Raw genomic sequence first — 10,465 nt, 5'->3', positions numbered from 1 at the left:
AAGCTGCGGATTTGGCCCTGGTCGTGGCAGTCTTGGGCTCGGAGCTAGTGCCTGCCTTTGAAGCCTCTTTCTTGACAGCAGGAGAAGTAACCATACAGTCAATGTCGTCTAGGGAGAACTTGAGGGCAGACTTTCCAGATTTCTTGGTGCCTATAGAAGAGAAGTTGACAGATAAGTGTTATATTTTATTTTGTTTACTTTAAAATTATTGACTTACTTGACATGCTTGAACTTGAGGAGATATCACAGAAACCTTCAACAAACCGAGCTTGAAAGGTCCTAACTTCGGTATCCAGTGCTAGGAACCGTTTTGCTTTCTCTTCTGTTCCAGGTAACTTACCCAATGAAGCGAAGTTCTCCACTGCAGACAATAAGAAAGAATAAGCATTAAAATTGAAGAATAAAGGATCCTGCTATTCCTTAAGGATCCAGGATCCTACCCTTTATGATCCATGTTGAAGGAAGATCAGTTCCCCCTGGTATTGAGCCATGTTTTACAAAGAAAAACTGATTCTTCCACACGGAATCGTTTAGAGTGGCTTTTGAGATCGGATGGGGCTGTCGGGGCTTGGACTTGAAAATGAAGCGAGCAGGACCATGGGTAGTGAGGGTATACAGATATGACAACTTGGGAAGGCCAAAATCGAACTTCTCCTCTTTAATGATCCTTTCAATAGTGCTTAGAACCCTCCAAATCATCGGCATGGCCTATGATGGAGTTGCCGGAAAACAGATCCACACTTTGGAATATACATCGCTTCTGACACTGGATTCGTAGGGTCGGAATACGGTTTTTGTAGGAAACAATGTACGAAAACCTTCAACCTCGGGATCCGTAAGCTTGCAGATTTCAGAAGATGGGTTGGCGAGCAGACATTAGGGCTCCATTTCGGTTAGTTCGGAACCACCGGAGGACTGTTCGGAAGGTTTAGAAGGGACCGGAGAAGAAGAAGAGGAAGCAGTAGACATGATTAAAGAAAATAAGAAAGAAAGGTAGGGAGGATACCTGATGCGTTGGATGAAGGCGTGTTTATAATCAAAGATATAGGGCGGCATATATAGACGGTTATAATTAACCTTGAGGGCTAAATGGTAAATATTCTGGCAAAACCGTCCCATCTATCATTTTTCGCAGCAGGTTTGAATTTCAAAATGACAGCTGTTTCGCATAATCACCCGCCATTTTGGGGGCAATTGTTAGGCCATGAATTTTACACTGAGGATCCTTTATCCTTGACTGTCTTATGGATATTTTATCCTTGAAATATATATCAAGATATAAAGGATCGATGATCCTCGGTATTACTTGTTTACTAATGATTGCATTTAGTATGGTGTTGTGTTAGACAGGTATAACAACTTTAAGACGTACTTGTACGAGTTATCCTCACAGAACATCCTCTAGCTGGAATGTGGATCCAGGATCCCGCTTCAATATAGCTGTTAATGGACGAACTTATGTGAAGAAGAACGTGCAAATATCAACAACGGCTATAAGACTCATTCTTCCGCTTATCTCGCTACTAGATAGCTAATGGCACGTGGTCAAAGATCGTGGAGCGGCTAAGTGGAGGACTTCCGGATAGATAGGAAATATTGTTATTGTTATTATCTTATAAAAACGAGATATGATAGAGTAGGTAAACACATGTACTTACACACACACTAGAGCAGAAACAAGCATTCTCTCTACACACTAGCATACTTTGTAATCTCGATCATATACTCTACCGCAATTGTAATCACCTTTTTATTATCAATATACTTTACGGTGATAGTTTTCACCGTCCGGGGTTTTTTTGTGCCGGAGACCACGATAATCATATACTCATCGACCAAAGGTTACCTTGTTGATCCTTGAGTGAAGTGACTTGACCAAAGATTAGCTTATTAATCCTTGAACGACGTCATTTCTCCAAAGATTACCTCGATAAGTTTCGACCGAAGTAAGACTATCTTGGTTAAGGGCTTTTTCCCTCGTGATCAAACCTTTGTGTTCATTAATCTCACGCTTATACACCTGTCATTATCAAGTCCGCACCTTACTTCACATAACAGATTTGGATACTTGATCCTTAGTTGATTTTTTCCAAAACAGATACTAAAACTGGTTAAAGTTTAGATTTGGGGTTACAAATGTATATTTGTCAAAGTTAAATATATATATAATAAACAGATAAAAATTATATCATATTTACTCGATAAACGCGACAAGTTTTAATTGCAAAAATTACTCGAACATAAAACGGGTCGGATAATATAGATTGGGAAAAAAACCGAGTTGTTACAATAGTGGTAATGGTAGTGGTGGGTGGTGGTGTACAGTGGTGGTGGTAGAAGGCGGTTTTGGGTGGTGGATAGTGGGTGGTGGCGAACGGTGGTAAACGATGGTGGTGGCGAATGGTGGGTGGTGTACATTATATGTTGGTATGGTGTAGTGTTTTAACCCTCTGCAGACCTTAGAAGATTTCATAAGTGTATGGGCCAACTCGGCACCAAGAAGAGTTTGCGCATACGTTTTTTAATGAAACATCTTCGAGAAAACAAACAGTCCGTAGATGGCAATGTCTGCGTGTGGTCTGCGTGGCGCAGGCAAAAGAGGCTGCAAAGACATTTTCAGAAAAACAAAAAACACCTAAGACTCAGAGTCAAACTTTATGTGTCTATATATATGTATGTATGTATGTGTGTGCATACGAATTAGTATGTCAAACTGAATGTCAATTTGGTGGTTAATGTCGAACTTTGTATATGCAATATACATACATGCATACATACATACATACACACACACACACACACATATACATGCGTGCGTGCTTGTATATAAAGGTAGGATCAAAGGTAACTAAGACTCAAAGTCAAACTTTATGTGTCTATGCATATGTATGTGTGTATACGAGTTAGTATGTCAAACTGAATATCAATTTGGTACTTAATGTCAAACGTTGTATATGCAATTACGGATTGCAGCTTATAATTAAAGTATATATACGCAATTGTCAAATTGAATGCCACACTATGAATATGTTTGAGTACATGTCAATTTGGTTAATCTTGTACAAATAAACAGGTTGACTTATGATAGTCAATAGTTTGGTTAATATGGTTAAACATTTGACGATTTAGATAGTCAAGATTAGGATTGTTTATGTTATCTTGAGTGTAATAAGTAGCTTACAATGAAAGTCAAGGGTCATAGGTATTCAAACAAAGAAAGTCAAAATCTGCTAGTTTTAATTTTGGGGGAAAACGTATAACACAATGAGGGTTCAAATTGCATATATTAAACGACCACATGGATGCAAATTGTAATGGTATTAATGTCTTTTTACAGGAAAACAAATTTTGGGTTCATGGCAGGGTCTAATTGCAAAAAATGCAGAACCACGGGGGTGATATCTGAATAAAGACACCACATAGTTGATTACTGCAAAACGGTGTTAACCAAAAAAGTGATTTATACAATCAAATAAAATCATAAATTAGCTTTGTTGTAACAACATTTTCACCTTAGTTACCTTTTTTAAGCAAGTGCTAACAACAATATGCGTTCAATAGTTGACGGTAAAATATCTTCACCTAAACTAAACTTAACTCGATGGTTTAACCACGGTGTTGAGAATATAATGCGTTTTTGGTAGCATTATGTTAATTCTATCACTTTAACACTCTTGTCACTAGCAGTTTCTATCCCAAAGGTTTCATGTACTAGTCTATGCATATACTTTAGTGAGAGGTAAAACGAAGTTGCTATAAAACTCCTACTCGCACTAGTTACAAACAAAATTGTAGCACAAACATTATTAAAAAGAAACGTATCTAATACAACGTCAAGGTTTTCCCTTGCTTCCTTCTAAGTGAGTGTGTACGCTTTGGTCTTTCCCTCTGCTTCTCTCATTCTCCAACTTTCACATTACTCGAACCTCTGCCTTTTGATTTCCCACAATTCATAGCCATGTGCCTGCCTCACCACGGTTAAAACATTTGTTATTCTTTGGTTAATCATGGGAAATGTCACACCTCAACCAATGCAAAATTTCTTAATAATAAAGAATCTGAATTACAATACGGGTCGGGTAAACGAATACGAAAATTGATGAATGTCACAGTAAATGTTTCTAGTCACACCATATTTGAAGCAAAAGATTCGACTTGGCCCTACACTCTCCGAAGTGTTTCCTTCCATACAAAAATCAAAACAATCAATTTTAGCTTTCTTTGCGTCGGGTCATGAGTTGTCCTACCCAGATCTCTTAGGGGCAGTAAACCAGTCTACGTTGGTTCATTCGGAATCTGGTCCTCATTGTCAACATCTGCCCAAACTATTCAACTCAGCTCAGCAAAAGACTTACACATATTAGGTGAACTTGCCTTCACGAATGTATAGACGTTTTGGGGTAAACTCTTGGATTGCATTCTCCAAGAGAAGTACAATTTTATAACAACACATTTGGCCATTAGTCGAAACCATTTTTATATAATGCAGTTATTAAGGCATTAATATACAAGTGCTAGACAAACATAACATTTTACTTATGTATGATTGAAATATTTGTCAAACACTTAAGAATACAAAGATGATATCAGTTGTTGCTTGTGATTTTAAATCCAGACACGTCATTAAAGTTTAACCATAAGCCTATTAGTGAAGCAACTTTTATTAAGCATAAATTGACACATAACTCATTTTTGTATTCATCACAATCAACAATAAAAAATATATTAAAAAAACCCCACAGATGCATAACTACATAATTTTGTATTTGTTTACATGAGTTATTAACTACTAATACTCATTGTCTAGTTTAATGCCTTAGATAACAAATAGATTAAAAAACGGATAAAACTCTTTCACGTATATAAGTGTTAAGAGTTTTGTAAGCTAAGTTCCATTGAATGAACGTCTACATATGTAAAATACACACAAACAAAACATATCCGAATTTAAGTGAAGGAATCTAACACGTAACACTTGTTTTCTTTTGAACTATACATATACTTTTTTTTTTAAATTAATTTTGATTGAGCGTAAAGCCAAAGTTAAAAGCTTTGATATAGTCTTGAGAGAGATGTAGAAGGTTGAGTTCTCCAATCATGCATTCATCTGGCAGTGCCATGTGCAGCTAGCAACTATAGGTCCACTTCTCATTATTTCCCATCTCTTCTCCTAAAACTAATAATAATAATAATAATAATAATAATAATAATAATAATAATAATAATAATAATCCAACTCTGTACTTCCATTGTCCCTAGCTCCCACCACTCGGTCTCTTGTATTATTTATATATATATGCATATGCATCACCCATCTATCTCAATTCTCATATCCTATATATTCACCTATTCGATCCCTCTAAGATATTTACACACCAACTGATGATGAACAATATTAGCAGTCCTGCACCTTACACCACGAGATCATGGTACCTTTTTTCATGACCACTCAATCTCCTGTACTGTTCCATTATGATAATATATATGATGTGTCATACATATATAGTAGTTACTTTAAATGGTTTTTAGTAATCTTCTTGTTTTGGTTTTGAAAACCTAAGGTCTGTAAGTGATGATTCGCTGAGGAGGTACGTGTTCTTTGCGAGTGAAAGCTGCATTCAGGAACTGTTATCTGCTTCAGATTCCAACAGGGATGATAATTGGAATGGTAATGATCGGTGGAAAGTGTTAGCTTTTGAAGATGGCGTTGAGATATCAAAACGTCGGTCTGGATCCGGGTCGTTCCATGCTTTTCGCAGCCGTTGGTTACTTAAATCCGTCTCGCCAGAACAATTCATCACCGTTGCTAATGCCATCGATGCTGCCAAGGTATCGTCACACTTGTTTTTTCATAAAATCACCAAAGTGACCATCTTAACCGATGAGTTTGAGAAAATAGTTTAACTAATTTTATTTTTTTAAAATAAAATTATCATTTCATATTTTTTCTTTTAATTAATATACTTTTTTAACCACCTAGAAGCTTCCACATGGTATACTTTGCATCACGACGCAACAAATTAAGTTTGTTGCATCGGATTCTCTTAAATACCGGCGGCGTTATATAAATTTTATGTGTGTGTATATATATATATAAGTAAGTATTCTTTATTTTTACAAGTCCTATAGCCCACGTGGTTCTATTCATGTGAGAAAAGTTATATTTTATGAAAGTCTATCTTAATTAGTCTTCACTTTGTTATGCATATATCAACTGTTTGAACAGCAATGGGACTCAGATTTGGTAGAAGCAAGGTACATCAAAGATCTTGATGAGAATCTCAGCATCATAAGATTAAGATTTGGAGAGCACGCAAAGCCGCTTTTTCGTAACCGCGAGTTCATTGTGTACGAGAGACGAGAAACAATGGAAGATGGAACTCTGGTAAATATTACTGGATTGCATTTGATTATTAATTTTTACCTGTTTTAATTTGATCTCAAAGGGAACTATGTATAGGTGGTAGCAATAGCTTCATTGCCAAAAGAAATAGCAGCAGGATTACACCCAAAGCAGAATAACTCAATAAGAGGCTTGCTACTGCAATCTGGGTGGGTTGTAGAAAAGCTTGATGATGATGATGATTCGTGTATGGTCACTTATGTTGTACAGGTATATCATACAGCCACCTGCTATTGACCATTTGTTGTGCTTTACAAATCTAAATTTGTGCTTATTTACAGTTGGATCCAGCAGGATGGTTACCAAAGTTCTTTGTGAATCGATTCAATACAAAACTGGTAATGATCATTGAAAACCTTTGGAAGCAAGCCCAAGCTCATCCATCACTCGTCAATCTCGAGATAGGCTAAATTACTTTATCCTGCTTGCTTGTTATCTTTTACCTTTCTTTTGGATGAAAACATTATTATACTTACATGATTTTATACTAAAAGATATATAAATTTACATAATTTTGTAATTTTTCCTTTGCTAAATATCTTGATCCGGTTAACCGCTAGCTCATGTATATTATGACTAGAATTGCCTATTGGAAAACAATGAATCCAAGTCCGCGGCCAATTCTATTGTGAAAAGATAATTAAATTTATCTTATGAACGTATTATAAATATTAATAACTTGTTACGTACATGCAAATATATAACACATACTTGCATGTTTATGTTAATACTTATATTCTCAAATGATGATTATCAAGAGATTTTTCTAGGAAAAGTGATAAGAAAGCAATACTTTTGAAAAGGAGGAATATGATAATGGTGAATGAAAGCATGTGAGCACTATGATGAATGTATTATATCTATTGAAACAGTGCATGTGCAATTGACAGTTCCTTGCATTCATCCACAACCATCTCCTTTCTTAAATCCAACATGCGCCATAAAACCTAACTAAGTAGTCATGGTTACCCCACACTACTCTCACTCTGAACTTTTAAACCACCTTCGATTTCATAGGTTCGAACTTTATCAACTAATGAGCGTAGTTTCTGTATATTATTAGGTTTTGCGGTTGTTTCATATTTTAGTATAGAAAAACTGGTTTATTTAATAAATTGTAATTACAATACATGAGCCCAAACAAAACACAAAGAAAAGAAGTTGTTAAGTATACAAGGTTTGAAAACATTCACTTAAAATATATTGGTTGTTTGTTTTCCAAGTGTAGAATTGTTTCTAAGTGTATGTCTCTTCCCTAAAAACTTCCTCATTATAACTATTGTGTGCTTCACTTGGAAAACGAATATCGCCTTGTATTTAGATGCGTACAAACATTGGATTACATACTACTATCTAATCCCGGAAAGAGATCTTTTAATCAAGTTAATTAGTCATCTCTATATTTGAATATATATAATTTCCAATTCGTAACCATATTATTATATTAATAATGAGTTTCAAGGCTGGCTTTAGGCTTGCACATACAATGAAGCTGCACAAGGTCCACTAAACCCGAAGGGTGAAGGCCCATAGTTTTTATATTAAAATATGAATACTGAATAGTTTGGTCCAAAGGATTTGGAAGAATAAAAAAACCCAAATATAATTAAAAACCTGACTTTTGGCCGAAGTAGGGGACGACTCGTCTGGTTCAATGACATTACCTTATCCGATGATTAGGTGAACTCGATAAGACAAGATTCCGCCTTCCGTGAGACTCTGATTTCTATGATTATGTGAACGACGACATGGAGCCGACTACCTAAAGGAGGACAGTGGTTGTAGTAAGTAGTAACCGTGTTTGATTATTTTACTTAAAACTTTAATTTAACCATTGAACAAGGTTTTGATTCTGGTTATATGAAAATAACGGTTTCTATTATTTGAATTTAAAACACATCCACACACACACATATATACAGTGTTGTAAAACTTGGCATTGGTGAAACTTGGCATAGGTGGCCGAGACTTGGCGACTAGGCGCTAGTCGGCACTTCCCTGCACCGCTTTTCTTCTCCAATGTCAAAAAACTTAGAATCGGCCCTAGGCGGTCCAACCCGGTCCTAGGTGGGCCAACTCGGACCTAGGCGGCTCTACTCGGGCTAGCAGTCCAACTCGGTCTTAACAAAATTTTGACTTTTATTAAAAAAACTCAATTTCTCCAAGAGCCCACCACTGCTTTTTTCCTTTTCACGCTAAAACACAACCTAATTTCTGTTCTAAACTCGCAACCACCATTGTTATCATCTGATTCGAAGTTCTAAACTCGCAAACCTCTTACTTAAGTGCGATTGAGGTACATCTTTCATCAACTGAGACATGTTCTTAAACTAATATATAAGTACATGTTATTGATTGTTTTGTATTTTTCATTTGTATTTATATTTTATAAACTTTTCATATTTGAAATATATATAATCTCCAAAAAATGAATTTTTTTATAAAATACCATGTCCGAGTACTCTCTGAGTACACCCCGCCTAGACCGAGTACTCGCAACTCCCTAGTCGATTGCTCTGGGAGCGCCTAGCGACTTTTGCAACCTTATATTTATACTATATTAATATAGATATAGAAAGGATAATATAGTCATTTCATCCAAAAACTCTTAAATTTAAGAGTTTTACAACATATCATGCTTGAAGTACAACCATGATACTGCATAAACCACAAAACGCAGGATCAAGCACAAAGAGTGGTATCTCTCCAAATTTTGAATTTCAAACAAGGTTCTTTCCATCATTTTAGGGTTTCTTTCTCTCCTCATCCCCAGATGCCTCTCGTTAAACATCCCACCTTGCTCCCATACATCCTCCAATTTATTCTCTCCAAACACAACATCAACCGTTCATGGAGAAAACACGATATCTTATATGTTTCTTCTTCATTCATCCTATTCCGTCAATGATTAACTCTTAACACCAGTGTCTTAATTAGATTTTGCTTTCGCTATATGTTACCCAATTTGTGAATGGCCTAAACCCTAATTTTCGTTCAGGTGCCTATTTGTTTCAACTTTTGTTTACAATTTCAATGGTTAATGAATGAATCACTGTACTAAAATCATGTTTTGACTATGCACACATGGGTGTAATAAAGGTGAAAGACAGGTGAACTGTGAGTTTTTTATTTACACTATAATTTTAGTTCCTTCCATTTAGATTGTTGTTACGGTTTACATCTAATCTTCATCTCCCTTTTTTGTAATATTTTAGGTTTCAAGTATTGTTCTTGGCCTCAAAAACTCAAAGGGATCGTGCACGGACACGTTTATAGTAACACTGAGAAGCCCCTTTTATTAGCTCAACTCGCTGCCTTTTTATAGGCATTGCCAAACCCTTTTTGAGGCGTTAAAGGATCTATCTTTACACCATGATACATTGCTTAACAAATAATTAAGTAGGGGTGTTTGGAATTACTTTTCTTTAACATAAGCTTCCTTCTAAAAATACAATAGCAAAGTTTGAATACGCACTTTCAAGATCTTTGTGTAAGTGCATTTTGCATGGGAGTCTTTGGATGTGTTAGAGAAGCAGGGTTATGATTCTTTTATCATTAATGTGAAATAATCAAATATGGAGAAACATAAAAGAAAAAAAATTATTGAAGTAAATCTAATACTTGAATATCATCATCATAAATGATATGGTTATTATCTTATTATGATCCTTGAACCAGGTTTTGAGGTACGAGCGTTTCCCTGTAATCAATTCTTGCAATAAGAACCTGGCCCAATAGGAGAGACTGTTCAATTTGTGTGTGAGAGATTCAAAGTCGAATACCTGATCTTAGCACAAGTAAGATATCACTAATTAATCTGTTTCCATATTCATATTAGTGGGGTCCATGACAACGAACCAGGACCAACTGATAAACTTCACTTATCTAAATTGGTTTGATATCAGTCCAGTTACGGTTTGAACCAGCTGGGTTCCTGACCTATGCCAAATACAAACTTGGAAATTTGTTTATGTTGAGTAAATAAATATAAAATATATTTTTAAGAAAGTATAAAAATTGTTAATCGGACCGAGTGAACTTGGTCTCATTTATGCCTAATCA

The 10,465-nt window shown here is 35.7% G+C and overlaps 1 pseudogene across 1 annotated transcript; it reads left to right on the top strand.

Annotated features, from left to right (window-relative positions):
- The first annotated feature begins 5,302 nt into the window (after positions 1-5,302).
- LOC143552941 (uncharacterized) lies at positions 5,303-6,813 on the top strand (annotated as a pseudogene). Its single transcript, XR_013138736.1, has 5 exons — positions 5,303-5,429; positions 5,562-5,829; positions 6,227-6,385; positions 6,461-6,613; positions 6,685-6,813. The product of XR_013138736.1 is annotated as an uncharacterized LOC143552941 (transcript).
- The last annotated feature ends 3,652 nt before the right edge of the window (positions 6,814-10,465 follow it).

Source organism: Bidens hawaiensis, unplaced genomic scaffold (genome assembly GCF_021521415.1).
Source record: "Bidens hawaiensis isolate Kalapana, Puna unplaced genomic scaffold, B.hawaiensis_p1.1 tig00017053_1, whole genome shotgun sequence".
NCBI lineage: Eukaryota > Viridiplantae > Streptophyta > Magnoliopsida > Asterales > Asteraceae > Bidens > Bidens hawaiensis.
The sequence above is the reverse complement of the archived record's forward strand: the minus strand, read 5'-3'. Positions and strand labels throughout refer to the sequence as shown.